The sequence below is a fragment of the Salvia splendens genome, chromosome 16, assembly GCF_004379255.2.
Source record: "Salvia splendens isolate huo1 chromosome 16, SspV2, whole genome shotgun sequence".
Taxonomy (NCBI): Eukaryota; Viridiplantae; Streptophyta; class Magnoliopsida; order Lamiales; family Lamiaceae; genus Salvia; species Salvia splendens.
In genome coordinates, this window is record NC_056047.1 from 26,777,171 (window position 1) to 26,791,367 (window position 14,197).

Below are 14,197 nucleotides of genomic sequence, written 5' to 3' on the forward strand. Positions count from 1 at the left end.
TTTGTCACCAAATGGCGACGGAGGGTGCCATATCCACCACCGGCAGACCATTTGTACACTTTATCGCAATAGTTGCAGTAAACATGAAACTCCGAAGTCTCTTCTTGAGAGTTCGGATCGTGAGGACTTGGAATCACCACTGGGACCTTCTTGTAGTGTTTGACAAAAATGTCCGATTTCAAAGCTTTTGCCAGGTTAGCGGGTGGAGGGGGAGGCATCTCCTCATTTCCGCCGGTGTTAGAAGGAATACGAGAATGCGATCTATCCTCGTTGTTGTCCGAGTCCGATGATATAGTAACGTCGAACTCCTCATCTTATTGGGAACGACCTCCCCTACCCCCACCTTGTTGCATTTCAGCAAGTAGCATGGCGGTCCTATGATCTTCTTCCATCTACAAATATTATGTACGTAGAATTTAAAAGTAAGAACGCAAAAAAAATTATGAAATTTTGAAATATGAATTGGAAAACAAATTTTTCATTACTTACTTGCATGCGTTTGGCTGCCAATCGGGAAACCTCTTCCATAACATCTCGACGACTAGGTCGTCGAGATTTTGAGGGACGCGAAGTACTTTGATCTTGGGCTATTCCCTTGCCCCGATCACCACGTCCTGATCCACCAGGAGAAGAAGACATATTGATAAATAAAAGTAGTATGGACTTGGAATGAAATATGTATGAAGTATAAAAGAAGTGGTAAATTATGAGCACAACAACAAATATAGTAGTGAGTAGAAAGTGTAGAATTGAAACGTAAACTTGCGCAATTAGAGAGAATGAGGAGAGAATAGAGAAATGAAGATTGAGAAATCCTTGTTAACAGAAGAATGGGGTAAGGAAATATGAAGGAGAAGTGGGGTATTTATAGGAGTAAAATTGGATGAAAAAAAAATTGAAATTTTGAAATTGGCCGAACCGCCGGTTTACCGCCGAAACCGGCGGTTCAAGCCTAAACCGGCGGTTCGTCCACTGTTTGGGTCAGAAAACCGGCGGTTTATGACCGGTTTTGCAGGCCTAAACACTGCACCTACGACCTAGCCTTTGAAAAGTCACCGGAACCGGCAGAAACCGGCTGCCAAACCGGCGGTTTCTGACCGAAAACCGGCTGTTTCTGACGAAAACCGCCGATTTTCCTGGAAAACTGCCGTTCCCACCGAAAACCGCCGGTTAACCTAAACCCTACCTGAACCCCAACGAACCCCTAGCCTATTGAACACTATTTGACCCGTTGAATCGGCGGTTCAAACTGCCGAACCACCGGTTCACGGTTCAATAAATTGGCGAACCTGAACCGGCCCTTACAACCCGGGAAACCGCCGAACGGTTCAAACTGCCGGTTCCGGGCCCGGTTCCGGTTCATGAACCGGCGGGCCCGAACCGGCGGTTAACCGCCGGTCCGGTTCGGTTTGTGCACGTTTACTTTTATTCTTTATTAGGATTTATTTTGTTATATTTTATATTTATATGTAATAGTAAATATTGTAAGAGGTGAGTGACTACAAAGTAGGCCTTCAAGATGGCAGCTATAGGTCTGCCTCTACACAACTTTTCACAAAAACCTACAATTACTCTATTAAACAGGTTAAAAATGATAAAAAAAAATTAAAAATACAGCAGTTATTATGGCCAAATTCCCGCCAAAAAGGGCAAAATTGGCATTTTAAAAAGTTCCCAAAAAACTGTCCCTTTTGATATTGATAGATTAGAATGAAACAAAGGAAAACAATTAAGTAGAGTATAAAATATAACGTGACAAATTTGAAAAATTGCAATACATTGAATCAATCAACTTTTGTGATTATTAACAATTATGGTAAATCCCATGTATCAGTCGGTTCCAAACTATTTACGCATAATGCCAAGAGACTAGACAATTTTAGAACACGAGGCTTTAATTTTAATATCGTATTATCCAATTAATTCATATTTCATTTTGAATAAATTTACATCAACAAATAAAAGTATAATTTTTAGTAGTATAAAATACCAAACCCAACACAATATGAAATTTTCCACAATTTTTCAGACGTAGACCAAAATGCATCAGATCTGCACATGTCTAATTAAATAAAAGTGAAAATCCAAACAAATCAGAAATTAATTTAAAAACACCATTCTAATTCCATGATGCAATCCTCTAAAAAAAGACTAGTACATAAATATTGCTAATTATATACACAAATTGAAGAAAAAAAATCATTTTTTTAATCAATCATCGGATTTGTATCATCATCGATAAAAACAGAATTCCTCTTGATGAACTCCAAACAATCAGCAATCGCCTCCGAGCAGAATGAATTCGAGTGGTTCATCGTTCTAACCACCGTATACCGGCCCGGTCCGTTCCGGTCGAACCGCCTTTATTTCCTCTTCTGCTTCTTCGGACCAGATTCTTCCTCAGCAGTCTTAGACACTTGTAAGAATTCTTCCACTTGTTGAAAACTCTCAAAATAAACAAGAAATTGGTGCGAAGGCGATGCACTGAGAATCTTCTCGAGTTGAGACGAAGTCCCTTCATTCCACACCATCTCTTGCTCATCATTTTCTCGTAGTTTGTCGTACTGATTTACATTATATATATATATATATATATATATAGGTCCATGATCAATTGAGATTTTTTAGGCTAATTGAGAAATGAGATGCAATCTCATCCACTCATTTTTATTAAATGAGTGGTCCAGATTTTGCCACACAAAAAATATTTTTAGATTAATTAATTGTGAAAGGGCATAGTGGTAATTTTATATTCTAATTATGATTTAATCAGGGTTCTTTTAATTTGGGCGATTTCTGTGACCAGTCGCTAAATCCACCGCCCTTCACCACCTCTCCCGCCTAATCCTCCGCCGCCCTCCGCCGTCTGGACCCCCACTCCGCTCGTCAAAGTCTCCCCCGTCGCCGAATCGCTGTTCCTCGTTACCGTCGACGTATCGAGCTCCCCCGAGCTCGCCCCGTCCTACACCAGCCCCGGCCAGTACCTGCATCTCCGCCTCCGCGACCGCCGCACGGTCCTTGCCATCTCCTCTCCTCCGTCGCTCGCCGCCTCCAGCGGCGTGTTTGAATTTCTGGTGAAGCCTATCGCCGGCTCCACGGCGGAGCTCCTCTGTGAGCTGCAGAGATGCGATGTGGTCGAATTGAGTCAGGCGGTTGGTGACGGTTTCGATGTGGATTGAATCTCGCTGCCGGAGAAATATCAAACGGTGCTCATCTTCGCTGGAAATAGAACGGAACCACTGTTGCTCTTCCGCGTGACTATTCTGGTAATCGTGATTGCCTTTTTGATAACCTCAGATTTCCGCCGTTTTTATTTGGTTGATTTTGCGAAGAAATGTTTGAAAGATTGTGTGAATTGAGTATTGAGAGATAACTTGATTTCTACGCCCAATTTGTTCGTGTGATGATTTCATAATTTTGGAATTTGTGCTTTGATTCAACATTATCTGCTTTTGAAACGATTTCCAGTGATATGAAATCTGTAGTATAGAAAAAAGCTCAATTGGATTCTGCTATAATCAAATTTGATGCGAGATTTTGAAACTTTTCGTTTTTAATCACATTTAGCTTCAAATGAATGTGCTATAACTGTATCGCTCTTTCTAGGTTTCATCATAGGAAAGAAAGGTCGTGATCAAGGGAATTATAAGTGTTATTTTTTAGTTGTTGACATTTTAATACAAGTTGTTGACATTTGATATTCTCGAGATTCAAATGTGAATTGTAAGTGTTATTTTTTAGTTGTTGACATTTTAATACGAGTTGTTGACATTTGATATTCTCGGTATTCAAATGTGAATTGTAAGTGTTGTTTTTTAGTTGTTGACATTTTAATACGAGTTGTTGACATTTGATATTCTCGGTATTGATACGTGAATTGTAAGTGTTATTTTTTAGTTGTTGACATTTTAAAACGAGTTGTTGACATTTGATATTCTCGGTATTGATACGTGAATTGTAAGTGTTATATTTTAGTTGTTGACATTTTAATACGAGTTGTTGACATTTGATATTCTCGAGATTCAAATGTGAATTATAAGTGTTATTTTTTAGTTGTTGACATTTTAATACGAGTTGTTGACATTTGATATTCTCGGTATTCAAATGTGGATTGTAAGTGTTATTTTTTAGTTGTTGACATTTTAATACGAGCTGTTGACATTTGATATTCTGGCTATTGAAATGAAATGACACTTATACCCCCGTGTTGACATAATGTGATAGCTGTTGACATTTAGTTAATCTTGTGAATTAGTGGCTGATATTGCATCTCATTTCTCAATTTAGCTAAATAATCTCAACCTAACAGGACCCTATATATATATATATATATAGAGGTTAGTGATCAAGATATAACTAATTTTAAGTGTATAACTAGAGAACAAATCTCAGCCACACAAATAAATGGAGCAAATATTATTTATTTTAAAAATCTAAAATAGGGCAAGGGTATTTTAGGAAATTACAATGAAATTTAAATAAACTACGCGCACTTTCTCTCTATTGATCTCAGTATTCAAGTGCGTGTATACATAGAGAGATCACAGATTATGTATTCAAGTTCTGAAGTTTAATCGTTTATCGACTCACGCACACTTCGCAGATCTTACATTCCGACCTCCAGGACTTCCCAATTGTATACATAATCTGTGAAAATGGTGATTCTCTCTGCTTCTATCTGAATTCAATTGTTATTCGCAACTGGCGCTTGTCTGCTAGATCTACCATCCTTTTCGAATTGATCTTAGTTAACTTGTGTTCTGATTGATCTTGCTTGTAATTCTCGGAATGAGACTCGACGTGTCGATTGCTTTGAATTTATGCGGTAGATTGGCAGTTTGTAGGGGATTAATTTCTGTTTTGTAAAGATCTAAGGTAATGTTGTTGTTTACTGACTCATATTTTGTTGTTTGTTTTCTTCTGAAATTTGGTGCAGCCGCTCAGATTAGAAATCAAGGTACCAAAATCGTTCAATTTAGATTAAGCGTGTGATTTTCCTTTTCTACTTTTAAAGTGATCATGATTTTACTTCACTCTTGTTTACAAAACACATCACTCTTAGCATGATTTTACTTCACTCTTGTTTACAAAACACATCACACTTATTATGATTTTACTTCACTCTTGTTTACAAAACACATCACTTTTATTCTGATTTTACTTCACTCTTGTTTACAAAACACATCACTCTTAGCATGATTTTACTTCACTCTTGTTTACAAAACACATCACTCTTACTCCGATTTTACTTCACTCTTGTTTACAAAACACACCACTTTTATTATGACTTCACTCTTGTTTACAAAACACATCACTCTTACTCCGATTTTATTTCACTCTTGTTTAAAAAACACATCACTCTTATTATGATTTTACTTCACTCTTATTCACAAAACACATCACTCTTATTATGATTTTACTTCACTCTTGTTCACAAAACACTTCACTCTTATTATGATTTTTTACTTCACTGTTATTTACAAAACACATCACTCTTAGCATGATTTTACTTCACTCTTGTTTGCAAAACACATCGCTATTTTACTTCACTCTTGTTTGCAAAATACATCACTCTTAGCATGATTTTACTTCACTCTTATTTACAAAACACATCATTCTTAGCATGATAATGCTTCACTCTTGTTTACAAAACACATCACTATTTTACTTCACTCTTGTTTACAAAACACATCACTCTTAGCATGATTTTACTTCACTCTTCACTCTTAGCATGATTATTTTTGGGACAATTCAACATTGATATTATAATTAGATCAAATCTGAAATGCATAGCTAAAATCTCACAAAATTCAAATACTGCACTACATCCCATCATAAAAATTGCAACGATAGCTTATCACCTAATGTTAATTCCCTAATTAAAGGAAATCAAAACTAAGAAAAACAGAAGATAAATTGGGAAATGCAGGCTAAATCATGTGCGACAAGATGTCATAGAGCGGCCCGCCCTTGGCCATCGCCTCCTTCTTCTCCTTGATCACCGCGATGAGCTCCTTCCGGAGTGCCGCCGTCGCCTTGTTGACGGTGGCGGTGTTGTTGGCCGCTGGAAGAGTGATGATTGGAGACACCGATGCAGATTCCTTCGTCGGGGAAAGAGAGTCACTTGAATCGCGAAAATATTGATAATTTCCAATCGAATTCCTCTTCAATCGGACGAATCGGCGGTAGGAGAGCTGAGAACTATTTTGCAGAAGATGGAAGAGGAGGAGAAGAGAAGAAAGCGGTTTCTTTTTCAAATGCCAATGATGTAACCTAATTTTGGATGTGCAATGACCATTATACCCCCGCCTTATTATTGTGGAGTAAATTTGTGATTGAGGGAACTAATATCTCATTAAATTCAAAAATTAATACTAGCCCTTGATTTTTTTGATCTTGTGGCTATTATTTGCTCTCTAGTTATATGGTTAAGAGGTGTTTGCCATAGATCATGACCCTATATATATATATAAAGAGAATGGGGCAATGATTTTTTTGTGAGGGGTCGTTGGGGGTGCGTGGAAAACGATATGTATTTAAGACTTTGTTGGGTTGTACGCGGTAGAGGAATTCAAAAAAATAAAACAAATTAGTTATGTGTGGAGTTTAGGGGGAAATATTTTTAAATGGGGAAAATGAGAGGAAATGGATGGGGGGACAAAGAGACATGGGAATTGAAAAATAATGGGTGTTTTGCCAATTAAAGTGACTGGAGTTGTTGTAATGTTAGATGGGGCTAAGGGCACCCGCAACGCGTGCCGCCGGCGTTCCGCGTGCCGTTCCGTCGGAACGGTTTCGCCGCGGAACGCGTTGCGGCGCACTGTTCCGTTCCCATTCCGTTCCGCGTGCCGACGGCACGGAACGCGGCACGGCTTGTGCCGCCACGCGCTCGGGCGACGTGGCGTTCCCCGCTTCGTGCGTGCTTCCCACTCGCCGGCCCGCGAGTGGGACACGTCAGCAATGACGCAATAATTAATTTTTTTTTTTAAATATATTTTTATAAATTTTTTTTAAACGGTCATATTACCGTTTTTTTAACTTTTTTTTAATTTTTTTATTTTTATTTTTATTTTCTTATTCTATAAATACACCTAATTTATTACATTTCACACACAACTACACATCTACTCTTCCTAAACCAACATCAATTCCTCTCCAATTTTCTATTTCAATCTCCTTCACAAAATGTCCGGCGACGGGAATTACGGCGGTGGCGGCTCCGGTGGGGGGGATCTCAACGCGTTCGGCGATTGGGAGACCATGTACAACACACTAGGTGGTTCCGGGTCGTCGACGCCGGGCACCCAGGGGTCGGCGACGCCGGGTGGGTACCAACCACCCACTTTCGATGTGGATGCCTACGCTCGACCACCCGGCTCGCGGCTTTCTCAGGGTTTGTCCCAGATTCGGGAGGATATCCCCGTAGAACCCACCCAGGGAGGAAGCCGAGGCGGTGGAAGCTCTAGGGCTGCGTCTGAGGCACCCGAGGAGGAGGAGGAGGAGGAACTGGAGGATCTGGGCCGGCATCCGTACAACAACGAAGAAACTAAGGCGGTGTACATCGCCTGGCTCACCGTCTCGTACGATCCCATCAGGAACCAACAAGCCGCCAAGTGCTTCTGGGAAAAGGTCCGTGATGTCTACCACCAGACTAAGCCGAAAGGGGCCCGGAAGCGCAAATATACAATGCTCCGTGCTCACTTTGGCCGAGTCGACGCACAGGTCAAAAAATTTTGCGGCATCTACGCGGCCGAAGCGGCGAACTACCAAAGCGGAGCTTCGGGCGCCGACATTCTGAGGGCGGCTTTGCGCGTCTTCTACCAGGACACCGGCCTACAGTTCAAATATGTTGATATTTGGCAGCTCGTCAAGGACGAGGAAAGGTGGGCCGGCGGTGTCCGCTCGAGCTCGGGCTCAACCTCAAAGCGCACGAAGCACACGGCGAGCGGCCGCTACTCGTCTGGTGACACCGGTGAGGCCAGCGAGGGTACACCGAAGGTGTTTGGGGGTACGGGGGATCCAATGCCCGACGAATACGGGGGATCCAGCCGTGGGCGCCGTCGGCCGCAAGGGACGAAGGCGGCGAAGACGGCTAGAGCGAGGAAGGGCCGAGGCGAATCAAGCCAGTCGGCCTCGGGATCAGGCTCGCGGGGAGGCTCGGACACACTTATGGTGGCGTACATGACCGCCACAATGGCGGACACTTCCCGCTTCTCGTACGCCCAATTCACGGCCTGGTGGAACGGAATTGTGTATATGGCATCACAACTTGGCCTTCCGACTCCCCCTCAACCTCGACCGCCTCCGGAGGATGATTCGCCTGCGGAGTAGTTTTTTTATTTTCCCACGTTTAATTGTGTGTTTTTTATTTTGTGTTTTTTATGTTTTTAGGATTTTAATTGTGTGCTTTTTTTATTTTTTTTAAGTTTAAGTTGAATTTTTTTTTAATGTTGTGTGTTTTTTAATAAAGTGTGTTTGTTTTTTATTAAAGTGTGTTTATTTAAATTGAATTGGGTTGGAAATAAAAAAAAATGAAATTGAATGAATAGTAATTTAAGGAACGGTTAAGGAACGAAGGGTTGCAGGTTCCGTTCCTTAGTTAAGGAATGGAGTAAAAAAGTACAGTGGGGCCCTCAAATAGTGGTTTAAGGAACGGTATAGGAACGGTATAGGAACAGCGTTGTGGATGGCCTAAGAAGTCTAAAAACATCTTGGGATTTGTTGGTTGCATGAATCACAAAGGTGACCTAATTCTTGATTTGTTTCACCATTTTATGTCTTTTATTTCTTGTACACATTAGAATTAATGTAGTAAACCAACTGTCCGTATAAATTGTATATTCTCTCCGTCCCAAGGAAGATGACCTCTTTTTTGGGTGGTATTAGATTATATACTCCCTCTATCCGTAGAACTCAATGGAAGATGAAGTTTAGCTGTATAAGGTATGTAGATATGTGTGGATAGATCAAATCATCAAATGGCATATTTATAGGACAAAAAATGAACCATGAGGCTCTTTTCAAACTTTTCACATTATCCACGTAGGTTAAAATTAAATTTGTTATTAACATATGCTTCTCTTTTTCTTTTTTTTTTTGCATATGCATGACTGAATATAGGCAAAATATTAGCTTGTTGTAAACGGTTGGTATAAGATGTGCATTTGATGCACACAATGATGATGGGGTTATTTTTTGGGCAATTAATATGCAATAATGACTAAAATGCTTGATACACACAATGATGATGGGAGTTATGTTTTGGACAATTAATATGCATAAATTTAGGGGTATTTATGGAATTACCATTTAAGCTTAAATATATAATTTAGATACTATAATCTAGACATTTAAGAATAAACACTATCGTATAAACGTTGTCTTCCGTTGAACAATTCATTTATTTTCATAAACATACATGGTAATAAATTATGCCAGTTACAGTTATAATATATTTATATACATTATGGCGTTTCCAAATCATCATTAGGATAATTTTATTAGTTTCATTTTCTTAATCAATTATTAATTTATTTAGTGTCGTCGTTGTTATAAGTTCGTAGAAGAAAATTCCGTCCACGTTGTGTCTTCATTTCAATTTAACAAAATTGGATTCCACATAGTTCACTTATTAATATTTAGTGTCGTCGTTGTTATAAGTTCGTAGAAGAATGCAAAACTAAGTACTATATACTTTGTTATACAATGCAAAGAGAGAAAAAAACGTACTAAGAAAATCATGTATGTATGACAGACTCCGACATATAAAACCTCGACGAGATTCGAACTCGAGAAATTATAACAACAATCTATCTACTTCCATCGCTAAATCGACACCGAACGACTTAAAGCTATTCTTCATTTTTGAATAAGTCATTGTGGATTAATAAGACCCAGTTAGACGTCACCACGGTTCGGGAACCGGCGGTTCACGGTTCGGAACCGCCGGTTCCGGTTCAAAAAATAAGTGAACCTGAACCGGCCCGGCCAAGGTTCGGCGGTTCCGGTTCCTGAACCGTGAACCGTCGGAACCGCCGTTGCATGTCCGGTTCCGGGCCGGTTCGTCCGGTTCAATTTTTTTTATACATTGTGAATTTGTAATTCAAGTAAAAATTGTAAATATATTTGTATAAATAAAATTAGAATAAAGCGATGTACAAATGCAATTTTATTGATACAAATTACAACTTTAAAATTGCAAATTACAACTTTAAAATTACAAATTACAACTAAAAATTTACAAATTACAACTTTAAAACTACAAATTACAACTTAAAATTTACAAATTACAACTTAAAAATTATAAATTACAAAAGACTTAAAGTCTTGATTACAATTTACAAATTACATATTCGAAACAAAGGGGGAAAAAAATAAAGGAAAAGGACTTGAGCTCAACTTAAATTTAAAATTTAAATTGAGATGCCTACGTATCCTCAATGCTCAATTGCATTTTGGAATCAAAGTCCACGTAGTTCTCTTACCTTGCTTTACCTATTTGGCTTGATCGTAGGAATTGGCGGCACGCCTACTCTTCTTCGTCGGGGAAGTAGTCTTGGTCGGGTTGTACTACTTGATTGTTCCAATCCGGTTCTTGGTCTCTAATTTCGGCGGAGAACCAATCATCAAGTAACATGGTGGCTTCCATGTTTTGCCCGGTGAGTTTACTTCTTCTGTCGTCCAAGACGTTGCCTCGAACACTAAAGGCGGACTCGACGGCGACAGTGGAAGCCGGAACTGAAAAGATCTCCTTGGCCTTTGATGCAAGGATGGAAAATCTTTCTCGTGTGATCCCCACCAATCTAGGACGTCGATTTGTTGGGGAACGGGACCTCCTTCTTCCTCATTGAATGAAAAGTGTGAGTCAAAATATAAGTCTAACTCACTTGTCGAATTTGCTATCCTTCCTCCGCTGCTGAAGCCGTATTGGTCCGCCAATTGGGATTGAGCGTCGGGGTCATCAACTTGGAAGAAGCCAAAGTTATGTGTTTGACGGGGGGTCTAGGTCTCACTTGGTGGGTACAGTTGTACTTGGCTTCGTAATCGTGAAAGAGAGCCCGCAAGTCGAACTCAAAACTTCTTTGGAGGCTTGGGGGGGAGTGGTTCAAGATCAATAGAAGCCAAATTGTTGTAATAAAATTCTAAAATTTTGAAAGTACCAACTAGTTTCCACTTTGGATCCAAAACTTTGGCAAGCAAAAAACCCGTGGGGATCTCGTTGAAATACTTGAGCCATTTTTCAACCATGTAATATAAGACACACATTAACTCAAGATTGTTTGTGGAATTTTTCATTGCAGTTTTAAAACCAAGTGATATGATCATGCAATGTTCTAAAACACGAACGGATGTGCAATAATACACACCCGATAACTCAATAGTGGCATTTCGAAAACCTTTGAATAACTTAAACAAGCTCATGCATTGATCCCAACAAGAAGATGTTAGATATAAATCATCTACATGGTAAGTTCTATAAAAATCAACTAAATATTCTATATGCTCCAATGTAGAATGCAACATATCATATGTAGAGTTCCATCTAGTAGACACGTCTAAAGTAAAAGTTGTGTACCTTATTTTCTTCGTGTGGCAATACTTCTTCCACGCCTTGCCAATTTGAGGCTTCCAGTGGATCAAGGATACAGCTGTAGTAATAGGTTGAATATGTCTTTGCCATAAAGACAAAGCATCTTGTACACATAAGTTTAAAATATGACAAATACATCGTTGGTGAAAATACTTACCACTTATCGCCGGGGAGCAAGCCGCAATTAAATCGGATATACTTGCGGTGTTAGCGGTTGCGTTATCAAAACCAACCGAAAATATCTTGTTGCATAACTCATACTCATTCAAAACTTGAATAATTAAAGATGCAATTGCTTGTGCGGTGTGTGGGGAAGGAAATTGTCTAAAACCAATTAAACGTTTATTTAAAGACCAACTATTGTCTATAAAATGACATGAAATTCCCTTGTAAGAATTTTGTTGGAAAGAATCCGTCCACACATCGGAGCAAATATTAACTTTGTGCCCCAAGGTGGATAGAAATTTTTCAACCTCTCTTTTTTTGTCAAAAAACTAACGGTTGTTAGATCTTTGAGCAGTAGAGGGGGGAATTCTCTTTGTAGCAACATTAAAAGGGGTTTGCATAGTAACTTTATATTTTTTGTCATTAAAAAAATTGAACGGCAAATGTTTCATTGCCGCCCATCTTACCATAGCATCGGTAACATTTTTCGGATCATATTTAAATAGCGGCGTACCTGTTTGAGACGATGAGCCGGCGGGGAAGTTTATTTGGCTTTGGGACTTACAATGCCCATATTCCACGGGGTGTTTTGCCTTCAAATGGTGATGGAGAGTACCATATCCCCCACCGATAACAAATGGATAGACTTTATCACAATAGTTGCAATATGCTTTGAACTCACTTGTCTCAACGGTAGTGGTCGGATCATTAGGATTTGAAATTACCACCGGGACCTTCTTGAAATGTTTGGTGAAAATCTCGGTTTTCAACTTGGGAGGCATCTTTTTCTATTGTTGTCCTGCGGGAAGAGGAGCATCGGCCTCCTCCTCATCATTGTCGCCAACTAGGCCGGTGCTAGAAGGGAGAATCGATGCGATCCATCATCGCCTTCGTCCGACGATAGATTCACATCGTACTCGAAACGCGAAGCCGAATGTGAATGCCCCCCTTGTTGGTCGTCGTCGGCGAGGGCAAGTAACAAGGCCGCATTTCGATCTTCTTCCTCCTACGAAAATTATACAACTAAGTAAAAATACTAACACAAAAATAAAAACACATATACACATAGATGTTGAAAAATGAAATTATGAATTTAATAAAAATGAATTAACAAAAAATTAAAACATATTATAACTTACTTGAGCTCGAAGAGCGACTAGCCTTCCCACCTCCTCCGCAACTTGTGCTCTAGAAGGGGCACGTCGACGACGAGTATCACTTTGATCTTGGGTAATTCCCTTGCCCCGATCACCACCACGACGAGATGAAGACATGATATAAATATTTATGGAAATTGAAAGTGGAGAATAGAGAGTAGTGTGATTGTGTGAAGATGATAACGTGAACAACGTGAGTAAATTATGAGCACAAATAACGTAAACAACTTGAGAGAATGAGTATGGAGAATAGAGAAATTGAGATTGAGAGAGAAATTCTTATTAACACAAGAATGGGGTGAGTAGAAATGAAGAGAAGGGGGGTATTTATAGGGGAAAATTGTGATTAAAAAAAATTTTAATTTTTGAAAATAACGGCCGAACCGCCGGAACCGCCGGTTTTCGGTGGAAACCAACGGTTTTTCGTCAATTTCAAATTTCAAAATTTTAAAAACCACGGCGGAACTGCCGGTTTACCGCCGGAACCGGCGGTTTCCGTCAACGGTTTCTGCCCAAACCGGCGGCCGCGAGAGCGGTTTCTGAAAATGCTAGGAAGTAGGCCTGAAAAGGTGTCGGGAGTTGTCAGGAACCGCCGAACCGGTGGTTCCGGCGAGACCGGCGGTTCGGAACCGCCGGTTACGGTTCTTCAAAATTCGCCGATGGTTCCGGTTCCGGTTCGGTTCGGTTTGGAGACCTCTAGACCCAGTGCACCATCCCCTTCACAATAAAATAGCTGGGCCACTCAAATAATTAAAGAATCACTAATTCAAATCGATATTTTCTTGATGGAAACCCCCTTCCTGGCCTTCCATCAAAAAATACTTTGCCTATTGGTTGAAGTTGATTTGATTTTTGGTCGGCGTTATTATTAATTTTACTTTGGTCCGCATATATATTTATTGATTGGAAAAGTAGAAAATACACCACGCACGCTTGTACTTGGCGCCTTTTAGAGAAATTAAATTTTTTGCTGATGACCTAAATATATAATAGGGGTATATAATTACTCAAATTAAATATTAAAATATCATATTGTGCTGGTGGTTGATATGGTATCCCTTTTTGTCTCTACAGCTGACTCAAATCTATACTTAAAAACTTAATTAAATAGATACATATCAATCTTTATTATCGCATGCTGTTGCAAAGAATATTCAGACGTTCGGCGTTAATTACTTATATACTTGCAAATATATTTGATACGCTGACTTTAGAAATGACCTATTTAATGTGAGTTATCAATAGTTATAATGTCACGTGACCAATAAATAAACAGAGTCTGTAA